This window comes from Xenopus laevis, chromosome 8L (genome assembly GCF_017654675.1).
Source record: "Xenopus laevis strain J_2021 chromosome 8L, Xenopus_laevis_v10.1, whole genome shotgun sequence".
In the NCBI taxonomy this organism is placed as follows: domain Eukaryota; kingdom Metazoa; phylum Chordata; class Amphibia; order Anura; family Pipidae; genus Xenopus; species Xenopus laevis.
Window position 1 is genome coordinate 15,533,975 of NC_054385.1, and position 25,066 is coordinate 15,559,040.

The 25,066-nt window shown below is 41.2% G+C and overlaps 1 long non-coding RNA gene across 1 annotated transcript in view; it reads right to left on the minus strand.

Annotated features, from left to right (window-relative positions):
- Nucleotides 1–22,773, minus strand: part of LOC108705042 — a 56,736-nt gene extending 33,963 nt beyond the window's left edge. The window contains exons 1-2 of the long non-coding RNA XR_001933728.2: nt 22,725–22,773; nt 19,056–19,155 (exon numbers count right to left, since the gene is read on the minus strand). This is a non-coding gene — a long non-coding RNA (uncharacterized LOC108705042). The remainder of the gene's footprint in view (nt 1–19,055; nt 19,156–22,724) is intronic.
- Between the last annotated feature and the right edge of the window lie 2,293 nt (nt 22,774–25,066).

Sequence of the window (25,066 nt, forward strand, 5' to 3'; positions counted from 1 at the left end):
ACTGAGACACATTCCAGTTACATTGAGAAGGAAAAAACAGCAGCCTGCCAGAAAAGCATTTCTCTCCTGAAGTGCAGGCACAAGTCCCACATGACCAGGGCAGCTCGGGGAAATTGACAAAATGTCGAGCCCCATGTCCAGAGTTCGGAATTGATATAAAAAATCTGTTTGCTCTTTGAGAAATGAGATTTCAGTGCAACCAATTCTGCTGGACAGCCACTATTCAATATTCATCTTTGAAAAAAAAAAAATTTTCCCATGACAGTATCCCTTTAAGCACTGGACTTAAGTGCAGTTAAGCAACCCATACAGTCACCCAGTCTCTGGCTTTCTCTCCCCCACTTTCACAGCTAAGTGGATTTTCTGCATTGGCCCCGCAAACAAATTAAGCATTTGGTGGATGTACTTACTGTATCCAAATTTGATTCCTATGATATTTGGAAGACTGAAGACCTAACCCCGTTTAAGTACTTTTAAATGAAACAAGTATTCCTGACACAATTTGGCTCATTAGGGCTTGTCCCAAATTTGTGGCCAACATCATTAATAAGCCAACATCAATCCTGTACAGGCTACTTCTCCAGACCACCCCTCTCCCTTTCAGCAGGCCTACAGTAAGTGCTCACAATGCCTCCCAGACCTTTTAGCGGAGGAATGGGACGAGGCAATCACTAGAGCATATTACTATCTTATATCCATAAAGGATAAACTTATCCAGTTTAAGTGGCTTCATCAATTTTGCATGACACCAATTAAACTTAAAGCCATGGGCCACAGCTCAGAAGCCAAATGTCACAGAAGCTACATGGTCACATAGTTACATAGGGTTGAAAAAAGACAAAGTCCATCAAGTCCAACCCCTCCAAATAAAAAACCAGCATCCATACACACACCCCTCCATCCACTCACATAAATGATATATAACCATATCTATATGAACTATAGAGTTGAGTATCACAATAGCCTTTGATATTATGTCTGTCCAAGAAATCATCCAAGTCCCTCTTATAGTCATTAACTGAATCAGCATCACATCATCACCCGGCAGTGCATTCCACAACCTCACTGTCCTGACTGTGAAGAACCCCCTACGTTGCTTCAAATGAAAGTTCTTTTCTTCTAGTCTAAAGGGGAGGCCTCTGGTACGGTGATCCACTTTATGGGTAAAAAGGTCCCCTGCTATTTGTCTATAATGTCCTTTAATGTACTTGTAAAGTATTATCATGTGGAGCAGTGGATACAGGCTTTCTACACGTGGCTTGGCAATGCCCACCAGTGGCAAAGTTCTGGAAAGGGGTCACCACAGTGTTAACAGAGCAACTATAATTTCATAATTCATTGACCCCCCCAAGTGTGCATATTAGGAGTTATTGATGACCTTGTCATGACAGCCCAAGCTAGGTATGGGTACAGGACTCTATTGTTTTATGCAAGAAAAACCATTGCAAAAACCTGGATTGGACCCACCCATCCATTGTGGTGTGTGTGCAGGGCCGGAACTAGGGGTAAGCACAGTAGGCACGTGCCTAGGGCACAAAGTTAGGGGGGCGCCAGGCACGTACCTGCTCTGTCGTCTACCCCTTGTCCGCTCCCCTCTCTCCATGTCTTCTTGCACTTCCGCGAATACCGATCGACGCTTCTGAGAATACTCAGCCGCGCCATGGACGGCCAGGTTGCCTAGGGCATCTGGCTGGTCTGGCCCGGCTCTGTGTGTGTGTGTGGTGGTTGATCCCAATGTTATTAATAGGGAAAAAAGATAAATATATAGGAAGGTTGGTATTTTTTTCCAGAAAAGGTGGCAACCCTAGTGGTGGGAGGCCAGGGTAGGGGGAGACGATGTGCGTGGCCTAGGGGCTCTACAGAACTACAATATGGAGCAAAACTAAGTCACGGGGGGGGGATGTTTTCTATGGAATAAAAACCTGATACATGGTATACCAATGTAAATAAAACAAGAAGATGCGCTGTAATGAGTGTTGTATGCACCAATCAGTGGTACGCTGATTAACCCCTTCTTAAAGTTATGTTTGTATGTTTGAATGTTGTGAAGGAAAAACAATAAAACTTACCTATAAAAAAAGTGGTGGTTCAACTTTAAGTTAACTTTTAGTATGTTATAGAATGGCTAATTCTAAGCAACTTTTCAGTCTTCATTTTTCATTTTCATTTTTTTTTTATTATTATTATTCTTATTATTAATATTATTATTCTCCTTCTGACTCTTTCCAGCTTTCAAATGGGGGTCACTGACCCGATCTAAAACACAAATGCTCCGTAAGGCTACTTATTTATACTTATTGCTACTCTATTCAGGCTCTTTCATATTCCATTCTCTTTTTCAAATCAACACATGGTTGCTAGGGTAATTTGGACCCTAGCAACCAGGTTTCTGAAAATCTGGAGAGCTGCTGAATAAAAAGCTAAATAACTCAAAAAACACAAATATTAAAAAAAAAGAAAACCTAAAGATTAACACAAAGGCGAAGAAACCCTTTAAATAAACCCAGTAGGATGTTTTTGTCACCAGTATGGATTAATGCAGATTAGTTGCCATCAAGTATAAGATACTGTTTTAATGTTTAAGAGAAAAAGGGGAGGGGGTGAGTGATTTGGGAACAGAAGATGTTTAAGCAGAGGATGTGGGTAGTTCAGTTACATTGGGCCCCTGTTGTGTACTTTATTTATAATTAGTATATGTACAGTATTAGCCAACAACTGGACGATTGTGTGTGTCCCTGCTCTTGCAGTTAGTCGTGGCTGGAAAGCAGGTTTTTCCTATCAGATATTTCAACCCTCAGTGTCTCTCCCAGTGTAAAATGTGCCCAAAGCTGCACCAAGGTGAGGCGAGCTGATTGTCTGATAACCTGAGGTTAGGATTATTCCAGAGAAACTATGTACACTGTACAATATCCGAGATATTTTGTTTGCATTGTTTTGCTCTTTTAACATACCTCTGTTTATTGGTTTTTCATATTAAAGTATACATGTTTCAACATTGAATACAGTAGGCAAAGTCTCAGTATTGTATCACAAACAATATGCTTTGACAGTGCACATATCTGATCAACTGAAACAATGTTGATAATATAATGTTGCACATAACTTTTAAACTAAAAAAATAAAAATAAAAAATATATTATACAAATATGGCTTCATAACTTTTGTTGAACTGTAATCTCAAATAGTTATGCTATTATATTCTGGTAGTAAGGTACCCTTTTCCCTAACTGTATCATCTAAACAATAAAGATGTTCTAAATAACCCCATTGATTATTATCGTATGAGTAGGAGGTAATGTTATCTAAGATTTTTTTTGCTCTTTTAACAGAAACGGAAGGTTTGTCAAACATCAAATAATTTTACCCTTTATATTAGTGCACACAACAAAAAAACATCATTTACTGACCCATGAACTTTCTGTGCAGACAGTTCTGCACAAAGGATCATTTTTGTTCACATGGTCAAAAACAAATGAGAGGGTGCCGGGGCTCCATTGGGCCACTTTTATATAATCCATAATGAATGCCATGCTAATTTACCAAATATATGCGTATACAGAAGTGATGTGCGGGCTGGCCCGATATCCACGGGACCCGCAGGTGGAGCAGGTTTGGGCTAACCTTGCTGCTCCTCTTGCGACCTTAGACTACCGGCCTCTGACTTCCAAACACCTATTTTATAGACTTGCGTCTGTCCAATTCTACAAATGGAGGGGTGCAGGTCTGGGTCAAGGTTTTCTCCCCCCGCACATCTCTAGAGTATAGCTAATGAATTATATATTGATATGGAAGGATTGATTGATAAGATGAGGAAGATTTACTACGTTCCTCTCTGTGATGTTAAATAATATCTCATTTTTTATACATTTTATTGGGATATTGTTTATCACCCCATGGGCCAAGCGAACCTTGCTGGGCAACATGCTATCTTGCTCCTCAAACCACCTCCATCTCACCGCCCAGAATAGATTTGTTTGGACCACCGATAGACTCGGATGCTAAAAAGTTATATACCGCTATATCCAAAACAAACGTCCAAAAGTCTTTTAGATCTAAACAAAGTGACCTTCGTAGGACCAATGCATTGAGCATGATCGTTAAAAATCTTTAAATGCAGAAATGACACAGGGGAGTAACTCCTTAGCTCAGGGATTTGAGAACAATAACAAAATAAAACCGACTGTGGCAATTGTGGCAAATCTGATTGATACGAGACCGTAACCTTAGCACTTGGCTAATAAAACAATCCGTAATAATTTAAGGATGAGCAGATATTCTAATGTTCCGATTCAATGAGACAGTGGGTGATTTAGCAAGCCACAAGTTAAGGTGACCATACACTATAAGATCAGCTTGTTAGGGAGGTCGCCAAAAGAACTGATCTTTCCCCAATATGGCCACCAATGTGGGCCCAACGATCGGATTACAATGATGGGAATAGGCGCAGTCGGGAACTAGCTCATGCAGTCTTCCATTGCAGGGGAAAATCAAACCTGCCCGATCGATATCTGCCCAATTTTTGGCCAGCATACACGGGCAGATAAGCTACCAAATCCCTCTAAAGGACCCGAGTCAGCAGCTTTAATCTGCCCGTGTATAGCCACCTTTAGGAAATGACAGACCTATAAATTCACCACTAGACAAGTTTGCTTTGAGCAGTTTGGTGAGGCAATATTCAGCCATTGCTTAAAGGCGGCCATACGCGGGCCAATAAAAGCTATAGACAGACTGAGTCGGCAGCTTATTGGTCAGTGTATGGGGCCCTCCGACGGGCTTCCCCGATCGATATCTGGCCATAAATCGGCCAGATGTCGATCGGACAGGGATAAAAATCCCGTCGGATCGCATCAGCTCGTTGATGCGGTCCCACGATCCGACCGCCCGTATACCTTTCATTACGATCGAATCATTGGGACTTATGCCTACAACCAGATCAGCCAGATATCGTCCACCTCAAGGTGGGCATATCGGGAAGAGATCCGCTTGTTTGCCGAAATCGAGGATCTGTATGCGTATGGCCACCTTTACTCTGTGCCGCTGCCTTCATCCTGCTCTAAATGGGCCACAGTTGAGCTTACTGACCCAGGCCACTGTGGGAAACGTATTGCAGGGAAAACAACATTTAAAACTGCCCTCTGCACACTGTGGTGGAGTAAGTATAATGTGTTGATCTTTGTGAACAATGTCTCATCTCTGGACTGGTCAGTCTGGGTGCCCATATCCCATTGTTCAACAGTCTGAAACCAACACCGGGATGTAAGGGCATTGCATGATACAGCAATTGGCTCTCCTTGGTTAATTCAAGTAACAAGAGTTTGGTTTTTCATGGCTTTGGCTCATCTGCATTTTGCTGAACAATCATTGACTAATTTAGAGAAAAGAGTCTACACTGGACCATGTGTGGCCAGCTTACATTTTTCAATTTCCAGGTTGCTCTGAGTACTTAATTCAAACTGATCAGGAGAGAGTTACTCCTTGTTTAACAGTCATCCTGCCTCCTTTTGTTCTTGGTTTACCTTTACCCTGTTAATTAACCAACAGTCATATAAAGAGGGGGGATCTTTAGCAAGGCCCTGAAAACCAAGTTTAAAGGGGCTGATCACCTTTAAATTAAATTTTAGTGAATCATATTCTGAATTCTGCAATTGGTTTTTGTTTTTATTCAGCAATCTGGTTGCTGGGGTTCAAATTATCCTAGCAACCATGCTTTGATATTAATAAGAGACTGGAATGTGAATAGGAGAGGACCTGAATAGAAAGATGACTAATAAAAAGAAGAAATAACAATACAATATTGTAGCCTTACAGAGCATTTGTGTTTTAGATGGGGTCAGTGACCCCCATTTGAAAAGATTCCAAAGAAAAAGGCAAATCATTCAAAAAGCATAAACAGGACAATTGAAAACGTGCTTTGATTTACTCATTCTATTACATACTAAAAGTTAAATTAAAGATGAACCATCCCTTAATAATGTCTAATATGTTACCAGGGGTCCCAAATGTTCTCCTTGTATGGAGCACTTTAAGAAAAAAAAGTTTCTGATGACAGTCCTTAAAAACATGCCCAGACTAGTGATATCCGGGCCGGCCCGATTCCCACACTCTTCTTCGCGGGTGGCCATCAAATGCGTCCCGTCCCTTTTGTGACATCATCGTGGGGTGGGTCTATAAAAGTAACCTGGAAGTCGGATGCAGGCAGAAGCGGCCCAAGGTAGGACGGGTTAGGGAGGAACTCCATAATGCGTTTGGTGCCGACACGTCAACATGAGACGGAACGCATGCACGTGTCAGATGTTGTGAAGTAACAGGAAGTGAAGGAAAGTCGCATGTAAGAACTACATTTACCGAAGCGCGCTGCGTTTTCATCCGACAGTCGGATTCTCATTCACTTACATGCGATTCTCATTCACTTCCTGTTTCTCCACAACATCCGATACGTCGCATACGTTTTTTTGCATGGCGATGTGTCGGCACCAAACGCATCGTGGAGTTCCTCCCTTAGGGTCGTGTGCGGGTCAGGTAAATCCCGACCCGCACATCACTAGCCCAGACCTGCTTTCTTTTTTATTTCTCTATAATGTGCTCCTTTACTATAGCTGTATTTGAACATCTGTCAGCTTCCAAATAGGGCTCCACTAACAATCATAGATTGCCCCGCTACATGGGAATAAAGTAGACTCTGCATTTGACAAGACAAATAGGCTGATGCCTTATTAAAAGGACAGTGACAACGTTTTATATATATATATATATATATATATATATATATATATATATATATATATATATATATATATATATATATATATATATATATCCTCTGACGACAACCCCATGTGGACCAAAACGCATTGATGCACCATGCAACATTAAAGACGCAGTAAAGAACGTATATATAAATATACTTATGTGACAGAGCCCTATATGTTCCCATATATTCTGTCCTAGTAATATAATTTACCTTCCTTCCAACATACACTAAAGGACTCATCAACATGCACATGTAAACACTATCTAAAATACAGTAAACAAAGCTTTAGTTTAAAGACTCCATATTGGTGCTGTGGAATCCAAATACAGGTATGGGATCCGTTATCTGGAAACCCGTAATCCAAAAAGCTCAAATTATGGAAGGGTCGTCTCCCATAGACTCCATTTTATCCAAATAATCCACATTTTTAGAATTGATTTCCTTTTTCTATGTAATAATAAAACAGTAGCTTGTACTTGATCCCAACTAAGATATAATCAATCCTTATTGGAAGCAAAACCAGCCTATTGAGTTTATTTAAGGTTCATGTGATTTTCTAATAGACAAGGTATGAAGATCCAAATTACGGAAAGAACAATTTTCCGGAAAACCCCAGGTCCCAAGCATTCTGGATAACAGGTACTATACCTGTACTTTGTATTTGAGCCCAACTAAGATATTGGAAGCATCCCCATTCTGTTGGGTTTATAAAATGTTTACATGATTTTCAGTAACGTAACTAGAGGGTGGCGGGCCCTGGTGCGGGACGCGCAGCTGGGCCCCCCACCCCCCTCCGTACGCGATTTCCGGCAGCATTTCAGTGGCGCGCAAGCTGCCGGGGGGCCCTGAGGGGGTGTGGACCCTGGCCCGCTCGCACCCCCTGCACCCCTGGTAGTTCCGCCACTGATGATTTTCTAGTAGATTTAAGATATGAAGATCCAAATTACGGAAAGATCCATTATCTGAAAAAGTCCAGGTCGCAGACATTCTGGATAACAGGTCCCATACCTGTATTGTATATTTCCTATTTATATCAAAGTACGTGACGTGGCACAAATTGTATTTATTTGTATGGAGTGGGGCAGTAACCCCATATCTATTGTTTGATAATCAGCGATACAGTGTATGGTTCCGACATTCTGTAGAATCAGAATCATAATTTAGTGATTCAGCAACCTTTCTGCCTATCGCACATTTAGGAAAACCCCTTTGATTTCTTAAGCCATGACCCCTGTCAGTTGTATAGGATACACAATGCTAAATAGCCAAGTGATTCACTCAAAGACAAATGAGGCAAAAAAGCTGAGAGAGAGGAAATCTGATCCATTGAGGATATGTTTTGGATATTGTGGAATATCTGGAATATTTCTAGGGCCCTTCTTGTAAACGGACTCTATTCCGCTGATGTCACAGGGCCCAAGTTATAACTCGAGGGGCTTTCCTTCAATACATGCTTGTGATGGTCAGGAGGCCAGCTGTGGGCCAAGCTAGGCAGATCAAGTTCTCAGTGAGAAAAGTCACGTAACAGAACGCTCAGGGCTATGGGGAGCGTACACTCAGGGGCTGATTCACTAAATTCGAGTGAAGGATTCGAAGTAAAAAAACTTCGAATTTCGAAGGTTTTTTTGGGCTACTTCGACCTTCGACTACGACTTCGAATCGAAGGATTCGAACTAAAAATCGTTCGACTATTCGACCATTCGATAGTCGACCACCTAGTTCGGCAGATAAAAGCTACCGAAGTCAATGTTAGCCTATGGGGAAGGTCCCCATAGGCTTGCCTAAGTTTTTTTGATAGAAGGATATTCCTTCGAACGTTGGATTAAAATCCTTCGAATCGTTCGATTCGAAGGATTTAGTCGTTCGATCGAAGGAATAATCCTTTGATCGTTCGATCGAATTTTCTGCGCTAAATCCTTCGACTTCGATATTCGAAGTCGAAGGATTTCAATTCCTAGTCGAATATCAAGGGTTAATTACCCCTCGATATTCGACCCATAGTGAATCAGCCCCTTAATGTGAAGAACAAAAATACACCTTTCTTAGCACAACAACATTGAATGTTTTTTTTTTTTAAAGGTGGAGGTATGAACGACAAAGTGCGTTTGAACAGCTCGGACAACAGCAATTTGTCTCGCATTCCTATTGGCGTTATTATTTGATTGACGGCAGTAGAGTATACATCAGGCTGTCCAATTAAAACATTCCATACTAACATACTAAAGGTTAACTTAAATGTGAAACACACCTTTAAGAAATAAACCCATTGCATTCGACACAGTTTCACAGCAATATACACGGAGCACCAGGTTGCTGAATGTATAAAATCTTCATTTATTGGGTATAGATAAAAGCATAGTCATCACCCACAGCTGTGACACATACCCCACGCTTGATGCGTTTCGTGGCGTCTCGACACTTCTTCAGAAGCATAAAGACCCCCACCACCACATGAAATACCTAGATAGGCCCCTCCCATTAAAAACAATTGATTATAATTAACCCAGAGTGAACAAAACACATACATATGTACAGAAAAAAAACTCTGCTAGCTTAATTCAGAGTGGGATTACCACATTCATGTTTAATCGGGGAAACGATGTATAACATTAGCAGAAAAATCTGAGCAATAAAAGAAAACATATTAACAGTATAATCCAATTATATGATTTACTAGCACTTAATAACAATGTATGCTCATAAAGCCCGGGGTTTACTCAAATGCCACTCACATCCCTATTTATAAACTCCTATAAGGTAAGTATCCTAAATGAGGTCCAGCCCAGTTTTCGGGTTTGTACTACTTATTGCCGTGATGTGCTTTTTAGGCTAGGACTCCACACGCGATTTTGTCGCGATCCGACGCGCTGCGAGAAAACTAAGGTAAGAGACAGAATTGTCGCATGGTGTCGCAGCGTTGATCCGACGCAACACAACTGTCAGATGCAGACAATTCGCATGCGTTTTGTCGCAGTGCGTCAGATCGCAACAAAATAATCGTGGAGTCCTAGCCTAATACGTAGAAGAATTAATAAGTATTGGCGGTTCTTCTGGTGCTCTGTGCATGTTGCTGTGAGTTTGTCAAAATCGTCCGGATCCGGAGGCGTGTAACACGAGCTAGCACAGGTGATTGCTGGACCCGAGGCGCAGGTGAGGGTGAGTGCTCCCAGGCAATTTATTCTACACAGTTTATCTGATACATAAAACGTACAAATCGATCTATACACTCAAATATATAAAAATATATACTAATACCTATACAAACTAGCTGTCGATTTTGAGATCACAATAGCCTTGAATATTTTTCTTGTTCAAGAAAACATCCAAGCCCCTCTTAAAGGAGTTTATCGATTCTGCCATCACACAAACTCACTGCCCTCACCAGTGTCGGACTTGGATGCCAGGGGCCCACCAGAAAACCTAAGACCGTGGGCCCACTTTCCAAACTATTATACCTCCTCTCCTCACTCAACCTATTCTCCTAGTCTCTTTTCTCTACATACTATACTCTATCCTTCCATTATTAAGCCGCTTTGTTCCCATAAAGAAATATGGAATGACCATGAAATATACCAAATGATTAAAAGCAAGAGGCCCACTGACACCTGGGCCCACCGGGAGTTTTCCTGGTGGGCCAGTCCGACACTGGCCCTCACTGTGAAGAACCATCTATTCTGCTTGAAATAACATAGTAAGTAAGGTTGAAAAAAGACACACGTCCATCAAGTTCAACCTTTTTTTTATATAAATCTGCCTAACTGCCAGTTGATCCAGAGGAAGGCAAAAAACCCATCTGAAGCCTCTCCAATTTACCTCAGAGGGGGAAAAATTTCTTCCTGACTCCAAAATGGCAATGGGACCAGTCCCTGGATCAACTGGTACTATGAGCTATCTCCCATAACCCTGTATTCCCTCACTTGCTAAACACCATCCAACCCCTTCTTAAAGCTATCTAATGTATCAGCCTGTACCACTGATTCAGGGAGACAGTTCCAATGAAAGCTCATTTCCTTTTAGTCTAAAGGGGTGACCTCTGATGCTTTGATCTTTTCTATGGGGGAAAAGATTCCCCCAGTATCTGTATATAATGTCCTCTAATGTATCTGTAACGAGTAATCATGTCCCACTTGCAGGTGTGTTTTGAAACCAAACGTTGACAATCTAGATAAATAGTTTAAATATGACATCCCTTTTACCAGTTTAGCTGCACATCTCTAAACTCCCTCCAGCTCATTTATATCCTTCTTAAGGACCGCAGCCCAAAACTGCACTTAATACTCAAGGTGAGGCCTTACCAGGGACCTATAAAGTGGCAAAACAGTTTCCATCTCTCAAGTCAATGCCCTTTTTATGCAAGAGAGCACTTTATTTGCTGTAATAGACACCGCTTAGAGTTATGCAGCTTGTTATCCAACAAAATCCCATAGTCCTTTCTCAAATAAGCATTTCCCTACAATTCAGTGTATACCTCCCATTATTTCTACCCAAATGCATAAGTTTGCATGTATCATCACTCAGGGGTGTAACTATAGAGGAAGCAGACCCTGCGGTTGCAGGGGGGCCCAGGAGTGTAGGGGGCCCAGTGAGACCCTAATTAATTAGCAATTTTAATATATCTTGGTAAAATAGGCCAACTTATAAATATTTTGGGGCTCTAAATTTAATTTGCTATGGGGCCCAGTAACAACTAGTTACGCCACTGTCATCACTGAATCGCATATGCCAGTTTGCTGCTCCGTTTTCCAGTTTAGTCAAATCTCTCTGCAAAGTGGCAGCATCCTGCATGGGACTTATAGTTCTGCACAGTTTAGTATCATCTGCAAAACCCGAGATAATACTTACAATACCAACTCCAGGTCATTAATAAACAAGTCAAAAACTACAGATCCCTGCGGTACTCCACTAACAACACTGATCCATTAAGAAAACTTTCTATTTATCCCCACAATTTGTAATCTATCCTTCAGCCAGTTCTCTATCTATGTTCCAGGCCAATACTCCTTAGTTACGGCACCAATGGACTGGGAAAAAGCTGGTGTAATTCCAATATTTAAAAACGGATTACAAACTCAAGCAATTATAGGCCTAAGCGTTTGACATCTTATTTGAAGATTTGCTAAGGGATCACAGTCAAGATTATGTTCTGAAAAATGGCATTATAAGTAGTGGCTTTAGTCAGCATGGCTTTAAGAAGACAGATCATGTTAAACAAATAGAATTGCTTTTTATGATGAAGTAAGTAGGGAATTGGACAGGGGCGTTGCAGTAGTTGTGGCCAACTTGCTTACTGCCAAAGCTTATAATAAAGTGCTGCAAAAACTTTGCTTTGTTGTTATGGGTTAAGCTGTTTGTACATTGATAGGAAACTGGGTGAAGGATCATGTACAGAGGGCAACAATGCTTGGAGGAAGGTTCTTAGAAAAGCGCCAAAAGGGTTCTATATTTGGCCCACTTTTATTCAATTTGTTCATTAAAGGGCTGGTTCACCTTCAAACTAGTTGTTTTCAGATAGATCACCAGAAATAAAGACTTTTTCCAATGACTTTCTATTTTCTATGTGTCAATGTTTTTCTAATATTGAAGTGTAAAGTGTAATTTTTCACCTTCTGAAGCAGCTCTGGGATACAGTTAGTTGATACATTTCTTATCTTTGTCCCTGCTGAGCAGAATCTCTGGGTTTCATCAAAGGCAGCTGTTAGAATTGATACAATAGTTGCTGATACTCCAGAGATGCTGCTGAGAAATGTATCAACTAAATGTTGCAAAACTGTAACAGTTTAGAGTTTGCACCTGAATTACTGAGCTGCCAGACTCAAACTCGACCTGCTCCAGCCCGCACCCGCGTTTCCAGGGTCCCTTTATAGACCCGTTCCACCGATGACATCACAATGACGTCACAAAAGGGCGGGGCGAGCAGACGCGAGACTATAAAACCGGAACCCGGAAGTTGGCATTTGAAGGTGGCGCCACCCGCGAGGAGCAGTGCGAGGTCGACCCCAACCCACCCGACCTGCGGGTAAACCAGCGGGTCCCGCACATCACTAACTCAAACACCAGAGACAGGGAAATTTAACTTTAAACATAGATTTTAGAAAAACAGTAAAAAATAAATAATGGAAAGTAATTGAAAAAAAGTCTTTATTTCCGGGGAACAATCTGAAAACAACTGAATTGAAAAAAGTGTTAGTTAGGTGAACAACCCCTTTAAACAAAGTGATTTTTTTTTTTAGCGTGCATACAAAGCAGCATTCTATTAGTGTTGATGCTACTAATATATGAACTACAAGTATGGGACCTATTATCCAGAATGCTTGGGACCGGGTTTTTTCCGGATAACGGATCTTTGGAATTTGGATCTTTATACTTTAGGTCTACTAGAAAATAAGGATTAATTATATCTTAGTTGGGATCAAGTAAAAGATACTGTTTTATTATTGCAGAGAAAAAAGAAATAATTTTTCAAAATTTGGATTATTTGGATAAAATGGAGTCTATGGGAGACGGCCTTTCTGTAATTCGGATCTTTCTGGTTAACGGGTTTCCAGATAACGGATCCCATACCTGTACTATAATAGTAATTTACAAAAAAGGCTTTAACTTAGGATCAAGAAATCTCATTACTCAAACTGCAGAAAAAAATACAGGAGTAAAGCCTCACATTCCCTGCTAATGCACAATTTATGGGATGCCTTCTATGAGATGGGTAATAAAAAGCAGGCACTATTTTGGTGCCCACGTGATTATTGACAGACAATGATGTACCTCTGGATTTGCAGCTACAGCCAACAAGCAGGGCCAAAACAAGGGACAGGCAAGAGAGACATATGTTTTGGTGCAGACAGTTCACCAGAAATAATTTTCAGTTTTTCTAATATTGAAGTGCAAAGTAAATCTTTTCACCTTTCTAAAGCAGCTCTGGGAGGGGGGGGGTCGCCGACCCTGTAAGCTGTTCTAAATTGATACATTTAGTTGATACATTTCTTATCTTTGTCCCTGCTGAGCAGAATCTCTGGGTTTCATTACAGGCAGCTGTTAGAATTGATACATTAGTTGCTAATACTCCAGAGATGCTGCTGAGAAATGTATCAACTAAATGTTGCAAAATTGTAACAGTTCAGTATCTGCACCTGAATTACTGAGCTGCCAGACTGAGACACTAGAGATATGAACATCGGGTCGACCTCGCACTACTCCTCGCGGGTGGCAGGCGGGTGCGGGTTGAGCTCTTCTCCTGCTCTCCCCGCCTGCTCTCCCCACCTTCAAATGCCGGCTTCCGAGCTCCGGTTTTATAGTCTCGCGTCTGCTCGCCCCACCCCTTTTTTTGACATCATTGTGACGTCATCGGCGGGTGGGTCTATAAATGGATCCCAGAAGCGCAGGTGCGGGTTGGACCAGGGCGGGTAAGGGTGTGCGGGTCCCTCAGTAGTGATGTGCGGGTCAGGGTTTACCCGCAGGTCGGACGGGCTCGGCTCGACCTCGCAGTGCTCCTCGAATCCGACTTCCGGTTTTATAGTCTTGCGTCTGCTTGCCCCGCCCCTTTTGTGATGTCATCAGCGGGGTGAGCCGGCGCGGGTCTAGAAAAGGACCCCGGAAGCGTGGGTGCAGGCGGGCACGGGTTGCAGCAGGGCAGGTTAGGGTCGGGTGCGGGTCAGGAAAACCCTGACCCACACTTCACTAGAACATTTTTAGAAAAACTGTAAAGAATAAATCTGAAAACAACTGAACTGATAAAAGTGTTTGGAAGGTGAACAACAATCAAGAAAGCCACAAGAATGGTGATTTACTAGAACAGCCACCTTTAGCTATCTCCGGCATGTTGGTTTACAATAGCTCTCTAGTAAAGTTGACCAGTATGTTGGTTTACTATGACTCCCACTAGTACAACTACAATTATGCTGCTTCACTATAGCAAGTTGCAACCTCAAGCACATTCCTAAATATACTGCTGCTCTTTAAATAAACACAGAATCCTTCTGCTGCCTCTCTCTTATTCTCTCCTCTGCACACGAATAACCACAAGTGAATGGCTGCATACATATATTTGGCTGGGCACCCTTTCCCACTCTTACAATATGCTTACAATGTGAGTTACCTTTAAAGGAAAAATAAACCCCCCAGTAAGAAAAGCCCCTACCTACTACCCTAGACAGTCCTCCCACCCTATTTCCCCTTAGCATGGTTCATTACCCCTGAAAGTGTCCCAAATACATTGCTCACATATCGGTGCCGAGTAAGCACAGCAGTTCTTTGGTCTTCATCTGTAAGAGAGTGCTGTATTGGCGCATGCACAGTTGGAGCAGTCTTGCAGTTTGAAGCAACTGTGCATGCACCAAAAGTGCCGTTAATTGCAGAAGGGAAGGAAGAGGACCCAAAGAAGAAGATCCAGAAGATGATGCCCATGAGCTCATTACTCTGCATTGATACGTGAGCAATGTATTCGGGATACATTCAGGGGGAAGCAGGGTAGTAGGTAGGGACTTTTCTTATTGGGGGGGGGTTTAGTTCGCCTTTAAATCTAGTATAAAAAGCTATACACAATAGCATAGCATTTTTTAGATTGCAAGCTTGTTTGGAAAGGGCTTTCTTTACCTCTTGTAGCGGTTATTGGTTGTATCTAAATTTCAATGTGCAGTGTAGACCCGTTTAAAGTACACCACCGTAGAACTGATTAGTATTTAAAAAACATATTAATAACAATCCAAAAATCTAATAAGCACCCAGGTATCCCAGAGAATATTCCCACTGGCATCAGCTCAGAAAGCGGCTCATGAATCCAGCCGGAACAAGTTCCCAGTGACATTCACTAAGAGCCAGAAAGATGATGAGCCAAAGGCCAAGGCAGTGACCTGTCACAAGAGTAATTGGTTGCCTGCCAGTACATTTACATAACACCTATCAAATCCAGAAAGATGTCACCACTCACATGTGACTTGTGGGTTCTCCCCTGCACATATTTCCCAACACTAATACACTGCTAAATAACAGCCAATATTTTCACCATAAAATAATTGATATATTGAAGTGTACAGTGTCATTTTTCACCTTCTAAAGCAGCTCTGGGGGGGTCGCCGACCCATTAAACTGTTGTATATTGATACATTTAGTTGATACATTTTTTATCTTTGTCCCTGCTGAGCAGAACCCCTGAGTCTCATTAAAGGGGAACTCTGGCTTCCAAACCAACATTTGATAAAGAGGCCCACATAACACAGAAACCCCTAATATATCCATCACAGTTACATGTTTCTTCAAAAAGTATGAATAAATGCCATTTTCTATGCTGAAATTCCGCTGTTTAACAGTACTTCTCATTCTGCATCATTTGAAGTCCTGCTTAGGACAGCTGGCCGTTTATATAAAGTAACAGTAGTCAGCCAGCTCAGCAAAGTAGTCAGACAGATCAGTAGGAGGCTAGATTTCGAGAACTGTGAAAACCAATTAAAAATCATAAAAAGTCTGCAAATTTTTTAATTGATGTATATTGCAAAGTTTCTTGAAATTATGTTTACTTTTCACAAAGCTTAAGTTATGTTTGTCTGGAGTTCCCCTTCAAAGGCAGCTGTTAGAATTGATACAATAGTTGCTAATACTCCAGAGATGCTGCTGAGAAATGTATCAACTAAATGTTGCAAAATTGTAACAGTTTAGAATCTGAACCTGAATTACTGAGCTGCCAGACTCAAACACCAGAGACAGGAACATTACACTTAGATTACACTCCCCCTCACCCCCCCCCCCCAGCAGCCAAACAAAAGAACAATGGTAAGGTAACCAGATAGCAGCTCCCTAACACAATATAACAGCTGCCTGGTAGAGCTAAGAACACAAATAGTAAAAGCCAAGTCCCACTGAGATTGATTCAGTTACATTAAGTAGGAGAAATAACAGCCTGCCAGAAAGTAGTTCCATCCTTAAGTGCAGGCACAAGTCACATGGCTGGGGCAGCTGGGAAACTGACAAAATGTCTAGCCCCATGTCAGATTTCAAAATTAAATATAAACAAATCTGTTTGCTCTTTTGAGAATTGGATTTCAGTGCAGAATTCTGCTGGAGTAGCACTATTAACTGATGTGTTTTGAAAAAAACATGTTATCCCAGGACAGTATCCTTTTAACATATCCTAGGTACTGTAAGAGCAGCTGATCAACTCTAGGCAATACACAATCACAAAACAGGGCGACATCTTATAAGGAATTGTATATGATATGGCAACAATGTTACTCTATTTCCAAGATGAAATATATAGTGAAAAACACACCCCCTACTGTGAGGATACCTATGAGGATATTGGAAGTCGCAGAACATTTTCCCAACCATATCAAAGCAGAAGACCTGAAATTTAAATGTTTTCCTACAGGTTACGGGACTTAAAAGTGGCTTCTAATGTCCTCATATTTTACAAGGGTAAATTATTCATTATAATACATACTTTTTTTTGTCATGTGACCAAAAATACAATACTAAGCATTATTTATAACTGATGGCATCATACGCGCTGATTATATAGTGAATAAAGTACCCCCTCTTGTAAAATATAAGATATTATAAGTTACCGAGGAGTTTCATGAGCATATAAAAGCACGAGGCTGAAGGCCATGGTACTCCGAGGTGACTTCTAATATCCTCATATTTTGGGGACTTTATTTGTTATAATAGACACATTTCACATGTGACAGAAATGACATCACTAAGCTCCGATTATAACTGATGACATCACTAAGCACCGTTTATAAGGATATCATTTACAGCATATGCATGGCTTTTGTTTTATACTATTTAGGGATGCACCGAATCCAGGATTCGGTTCTGGATTCAGCCTTTTTCAGCAGGATTCGGATCCTTCTGCCTGGCCGAACCAAATCCGAATCCTCATTTGCATATGCAAATTAGGGCGGGGAGGGAAATTGCGTGAATTTGTCACAAAATAAGGAATTAAAAAATGGTTTCCCCACCCCTAATTTGCATATGAAAATTAGGGTTCGGATTCGGTTCGGTATTTGGTCAAATCTTTCACAAAGGATTCGGGGGTTCGGCCAAATCCAAAATAGTGGATTTGGTTCATCCCTAATACTATATACAAACACACACAAAATAGCCGTGGCCTATCACATAAGAGAAAAGGTGCTTTAAGTGCAGGACCCCCAGCTCATTACATTAAAGAGCAATATAAAAAACTGATGCATACCCTTCATTGCCAAAGGGGCAGTATACATTCACAATGAATCATTTTCAAAAAATATTTGACATTGATTTAATTGCAATTTGTTTTTTCTACCGTAAATCCTCAAATGAATTGCATTTTCCTCCTTCGCAGGCGTCTTCCTTTCTAAGGCAAAATACGTTGCATTAGTCGATACATTTATCAGCAGTATCAGGTAAATCCCAAGAACTAATGTATCAATTGTTTTGTAAGAATGCTCAGTAGGGGACAGATGTGCTGAGCAATGTATCAACTTCACCACGTTCGCTGCCGACGTAAAAGGGGAAATATCAAAAGCATAGGGAATCCACTGAGATCAGAAACAGTGGAAAGTCACCTAATGGCTAAGATAGATCCAGGTATGGGACCTGTTATCCAGAATGCTCGGGACCTGGGATTTTCCAGTTAACGTATCTTTCCGTAATTCGGATCTCCATACCTTAAGTCTACTAGTAAATCATGTAAATAGGGATGCACCGAATCCAGGATTTCGGTTCGGGATTCGGCCTTTTTCTAGCAGGATAATGCCGAATCGAATACTAAAGTGCATATACAAAATTACCGACAGGGAGGGAAATCGCGGGACTTTTTGTCACAAAACAAGGAACTAAAAAATCGCTTTCCCCTTCCCACCCCTTTTGCATATGCAAATTAGGATTTGGTTCAGTATTCAGCTGAATCTTTTGCGTAGGATTTGGGGGTTCGGCCGAATCCAAAATCGTGGATTCGGTGCATCCCAACATTAAATAAACCCAATAGGCTGGTTTTGCTTCCAATAAGGATTAATTATATCTTAGTTGGGATCAAGTACAAGCGACTGTTTTATTATTACAGAGAAAAACGGAAATCTTTTTTAAAAATTTGGATTATTTGGATAAAAAGGAGTCTACGAGAGACGGCTTGTCCCATAATTCGGAGCTTTCTGGATAACAGGTTTCCCTGATAATGGATCCCATAAATGTACCAGGAGCTGCAAAAATCTATACACTTTCCCTTTTAATTTTCAGCTCCTCCTTTGACTTTTTCTCACCTCGTTAAATAAAATAAAAGACCAATTGGAAGGAACATTTTGTGAGAAGCACAGCATGGTTGGATGTTACTTACCTGCTGTTCTGTCTCATGTCAGTAACACGCCACAATACTTGGTCTCTGGTTAGCTGTAAATTCTACTCTTCATCTCGCGATGACGAGAGAGCTCTCCAGCCTGTGTTAAAGAACATTGTTAAAGAACACCACCAGAAAATCATACGCAACGTCCAAAATCCCTGCATACCGGTATATGTACTAAAAAATCAGCATCAGGCTTTCCTCTGTCTGCAATTTCAAGGTGAATTTCCCCTTTTTCTTTTAATGGAACAATAACACCCAAAAAATGTCTTTTAAAATAATGAAAATATCATGTAGTGGCAGATTTATCAAGAGTCGAATTTCGAAGTACAAAAAACTTTGAAATTCGACAATCGAATTAAAAAACTTTGAATTCGAATATGAAGTTTTCCAGCAAATTGGGCAATCCTGCGATTGAATAAAAATCAATTGATCAAACGATTAAATCGTTCGAATCGAATGATTCAAAGGATTTTAGCGTACGATCGAAGGATTTTTATTCGATGTGTAAAGACTTAGAAAAATGTTGTAGAAGGTCCCCATAGGCTAACATAGCACTTCGGCTGGTTTTATTTGGCAAAGTATTTTTAAAGAGCCAGTACTTCGATTGTGAATGGTCGAATATTCGAACGATTTTTACTTTGAATCAAAGTCGAAGTAAATTCGAAGTCGTAGTATCCTATTCAATGGTCGAAGTATTCAAAAACTTACTTCGAATTTTTTTACTTCCAAAATTCACTTGACCCATAGTAAATCTGCCCCGTAGTGTTGCTCTGCCCTGGTTAAACTGATGTGTTTGCTTCAGAAACACTACTATAGTTCATATAAACAAGCTGCTGAGTAGCAATGGGGGAAATTGAAAAAGGCTATATGGCACAGGTTAAATAGTGGATAACAGATAACATTATGTTCTACAGAGCTTATCTGCTGTGTAACCTGAGCCTTTTCTCCTATGAATGGCTGCCCCCATTGCTACACAGCAGCTTAATTATATTAAAAAAAAATTGTGTTTCTGAAGCAAACACAGCAGTTTTACTAGTGCAGGGCAACACTGCATTATATTTTTATTACTTATTATTTACTGTTTCTTTAAGTATTTTTTAGATGGGTCTATTCTAAGGAAATTGTTTATTTATTATTAAATATTATTTTTTCTTAAATTTATTTACAAGCCCTCTGTTCCAGACTATGACTGAAAATGTTTTTGCAGTCGCTGCCTCCAGCCACCAAAGAAAACAGACTGACAATGATTTCTTCTTACCACTATTCATCTAAAGGTTCACAAAACACTTAAATACAAGAGTGCATCTGATAACTGCATGCTGGGTGGCTGCAGATTACTTGAAATGCAGTAAGGGCAGCCCTACTAGAGTGATCTCGGTAACCTTATAGAGTAGTTCACCTTTAAACAAACTTTTACTATGTTATAGAATGGACGATTCTTAGCAACTTTTCTCGTAGTTTTTTTTTTATCTGTTTTTTAATTATTTGTTCTTCTTCTGACATTTTTCAGCTTTCAATGGGAGTCACTGACCACAGCAGCTAAAAAACTATTGCCCTGCGAGGCTTTACATGTTTCACTATTGGTTGGGGGTCACTGGAATATATGGTAAATACAACCCTGGTTACCCTCTTATGCAGGGGTCCCCAACCTTTTTTACCTGTGAGCCACATTCAAATGTAAAAAGAGTTGGGGAGCAACACAAGCATGAAAGTCCCTGGGGTGCCAAATAAGGGCTGTGATTGGCTATTTGATAGCCCCTATGTGGACTGGCAGCCTACAAGAGGCTCTAATTGGCACTATACTTAGTTTTTATGCAAGTAAACTTGCTTCCAAGCCTGGAATTCAAAAATAAGCACCTGCTTTGAGGTCACTGAGAACAACATCCAAGGGGTTGGACAGCAACATGTTTCTCACGAACTACTGGTTGGGGATCACTGCCCTAAGGCATTGGCCCCCAACCAGCGTCATGAACCCCTCGGACTTTGCTCTTTAATTTTTGAGAGTTTTGGTTGCATAAAAACCAAATGTACTGTTGAACAGAGCCTCCTGTAGGCTGCCAGTCCACATAGGGGCTACCAAATAGCCAATCACAGCCCTAATTTGGCACCCCTTTTTTCATGCTTGTGTTGCTCCCCAACTCTTTTTACATTTCAATGTAGCTTAGGGGTAAAAAACAACAAAAAAAAAAGTTTGGGGACCCCCTGCCCTACGGACAGCTCTGCTATGCTTGGGACCCCTTTAGCCTCAGGACAGTATATTATGCTACTATGCAGCCAGTTTCAAGCACAGGCTATTATATTCCATTGCTACTGAGTCTGAGGCAGCTCCAGTACATTGCAGTGGTTCCAATACATAACATGACAGTCCTATCAGTTATAATCACGCATTCAGCAGAACAGTCACGCTTTTGGAGCTGCTCTCTCTCTAGCAGGGTTGAAAGTCACGTTGTCTCCCGACCCGACGTTGTATAGCAGGTGCCTGGGAAGAGTGAGTCATGGGGACTGGGAATATGTCACGTAGACTGTGTCACGGCAGGGATATTTATTTTGTCACGGCCCTCTGCAAGCTCCACATATGACTATATCTGCTTATTGTACAAGAGCTGCCAATTAAAAGAGGGCAACCACGGCCCTTTAAACTAACACACAAAAGTCACTTGCTGCATTGCTGTCTAGCACATAGGGTTGCCACCTTTTACAGAAAAAAATACCGGCCTTCCTAGATATTTATCTTTTTTCCCTATTAATAACATTGGGATCAACCATCATTTTTACCGGCCAGGCCGGTAAAACACCGGCCGGGTGGCGACCCTACTAGCACAACATTAACATGCAGTCTCTATGCAGCTTAAAAGGGAAACTAAAGTCTAAGATAAAATAATACTAGAAATGCTGTATTTTGTATACTAACCAGAAAAATGGACGGAAATAAGGTAAGAGATAGAAATGTCGGATGAAGTCGCAGCGTTGATCCGATGCAACACAACTGTCAGATGCAGATGCAGCGTCTGCATCCGACAGTCGTGCCGGATCGGCTCAACGCTGCGACTTCATCCGACAATACATTCACTTACCTTATTTCCGTCACATGCGATTTGTCGCAGCGCGTGGGATTGCGCTGAAAACATCCGTGTAGTCCTACCCCAATACAAAGTTGCGATGCACCGAATCCACTATTTTGGATTCGGCCAAACCCCCGAATACCAAACCGAATCCTAATTTCCATATGCAAATTAGGGGTGGGAAGGGGAAAACATTTTTTTACTTCCTTGTTTTGTGACAAAAAGTCACTCGATTTCCCTCCCCGACCCTAAATCGCATGTGCAAATTAGGATTCGGTTCGGCCAGACAGAAGGATTCGGCCGAATCCGAGCTGAATCCCGAACCGAATCCTGGATTCGGCGCATCCCTAATACAAACTTTCTCCGACTCTCCAGAATCAGTGGCTGCAGCAAAATAATCCCAGTTTATCTGTTTAACTCTGTCTCCATGATCTTTGTCCCTGCACTGGAGTTGGAAACAGTAAAGAGTGTGTAAAGGCAGAAATATAATCCCGTTTATTGAAAAATAAATCTATCCCCACCCGATATACCTCAATTAAAAAATGTGTACAGTTTTTATAAGAAACCTGACTGTATGCAGTTAAATTCCCCCTTCATTTACTTGCTCTGACTGCTGCAGATATGAATCTCCACACGGTCGCCGGCTGTTCTACAGGGAAACAAACAAAACTGCCCCTCCCCCCTGCCATTTGAAAGTATGATCGTTTCCCTGCAGAGCAGTTAGGGACCGTCTGAAGTTTCCTATCCCCAGCAATCAGAGCAAGAAAAACAAAGGGGGAATTTCACTGCAAAGTCAGCTTTATTATAAAAACAGCAGTCATTTTTTAATTAAAGCATATTGGAGATAGGTTTGTTTTACATTACAGAAATAAAAATGGGATTTTTTTTTTCTTTGTTTTTAAACAAACTTTTAGTATGATGAACAAACCCCTAGCTTGTGAGCAACATGTTGCTCCCCGACCCCTTGGAAGTTGCTCCCAGTGGCTTCAAAGCAGGTGCTTATTTTTGAATTCCAGGCTTGGAGGAAACTTTTTGCTGCATTAAAGCCAGTTGTATTGCCAAATAAGAGTTTTCTATAGGCTGCCAGTCCACATAGGGGCCACCAAATAGCCAATCACAGCTCTTAGTTGGCACCACCCTGGAATTATTTTCATGCTTATGTTGCTCCCCAATCCTTCTTACATTTGAAAATGGCTAATGGGTAAAAAAAGGTTGGGGATCCCTGGTGAAGAGAGTGATATCAGTGTTTTTTTTTATAGCTTTTTATTCAGCGGCTCTCGAGTTTTCAATGTCAGCAATCTGGTTACTAGGGGCCAAATTACCCTAGCAACCATGCACTGATTTGAATAAGAGACTGGAATATGAATAGGAGAGGCCTGAATAAAAAGATGAGTAATTAAATGCAGCAATAACAACAAATTTGTAGCCTTAAGCGCATTTGTTTTTAGATGGGGTCAGCGACCCCCATTGGAAAGCAGGAAAGAGTGAGTAGAGTGAGTAAAATAATTCCAAAACTATAAAAAATAAATAATGAAGAAAACTGAAAAGTTACTTAGAATTGGCCATGCTATAACAGTTGAACCACCCCTTTAATTAACTACTAAATTGCCAGGCAAAACAGGATTCATGTTTAAAGAGGTTGTTCACCTTTGAGATAACGTTTAGTATGATGTAGAGTGTGATATTCTGAGATCATTTGCAATTGGTTTTCATGTTTTATTATTTGTGGTTTTTGAGTTATTTAGCTTTTTATTCACCAGCTCTTCAATTTGCATCTTAACCAATCTGGTAACTAGGGCCCACATTACCTTAGCAGCCATGCATTGATTTGAATAAGAGACTGGAATATGAATAAGAGAGAGTCTGAATAGAAAGATGAGTAATAAAAAAGTAGCAATAACAATACATTTGTAGCCTTAGGGCAGAGGCACACGGGCAGATTCGGGGAGATTTAGACACCTGGCGACTAATCGCCTCTTCTGATGGGCGACTAAATCTCCCCGAACTGCCTTCTGCTTGCTAAAATTAGAAAATCGCCTGCGCCAATGCACTTGCGGCGCTTCGATTTCCGAAGTCGCTTGAAGTTTCCTCGTGAGGCAACTTCGGACGACTTCTGAAATCGAAGCGCCACAAGTGCCATTGCGCTGGCGATTTCTCATTTTAGCAAGCAGAAGGCAGTTCGGGGACATTGTCGCCCCGAAGAGGCGATTAGTCACCAGGCGACTAAATCTCCCCGAATCTGCCCCTACCCTTAAGATGGATACAGTTTTGATAAGATATTACCTACTTTGGAAGAAAAATAGCAGCAGCTGGGTAAGCAACCAAAACAAAAACAATGAAAAAAATCCTCTCTAACTTTGTCTTATTTCCTCGTGAGGCAACTTCGGGCAACTTCTGAAATCGAAGCGCCGCGAGTGCCATTGCACTGGCGTTTTCTCATTATAGCAGGCAGAAGGCAGTTCAGGGAGATTGTTGCCCCGAAGAGGCGATTAGTCGCCAGGCGACTAAATCTCCCCGAATCTGCCCCTGCCCTTAAGATGGATACAGTTTTGATACGATATTACCTACTTTGGAAGAAAAATATCGGCAGCTGGATAAGCAGCCAAAACAAAAACAATGAAAAAAAATCTTCTCTAAATTTGTCTTATTTCTTCGTGAGGTAACTTCGGGCGACTTCTGAAAACGAAGCGCAGCGAGGGCCATGCCGCAGGCAGGCAGAAGACAGGGGGATGCCGTTTGGGGGAGATTAGTCGTCCCAAAGAAGAGGCGATTAGTCGTCGGGCGACTAAATCTCCCCGAATCTCCAGGTGTGACCTTACCCTTATAGCGTACAGTTATAGAAACGGATCCGCACACACTCGAGTTTATGCAGACGTTTCATCCTGATGAAGGGAGGGTGTTGCCCCCCAAATCGATGATGTGTTTGGTGATAAAATAAAAGAG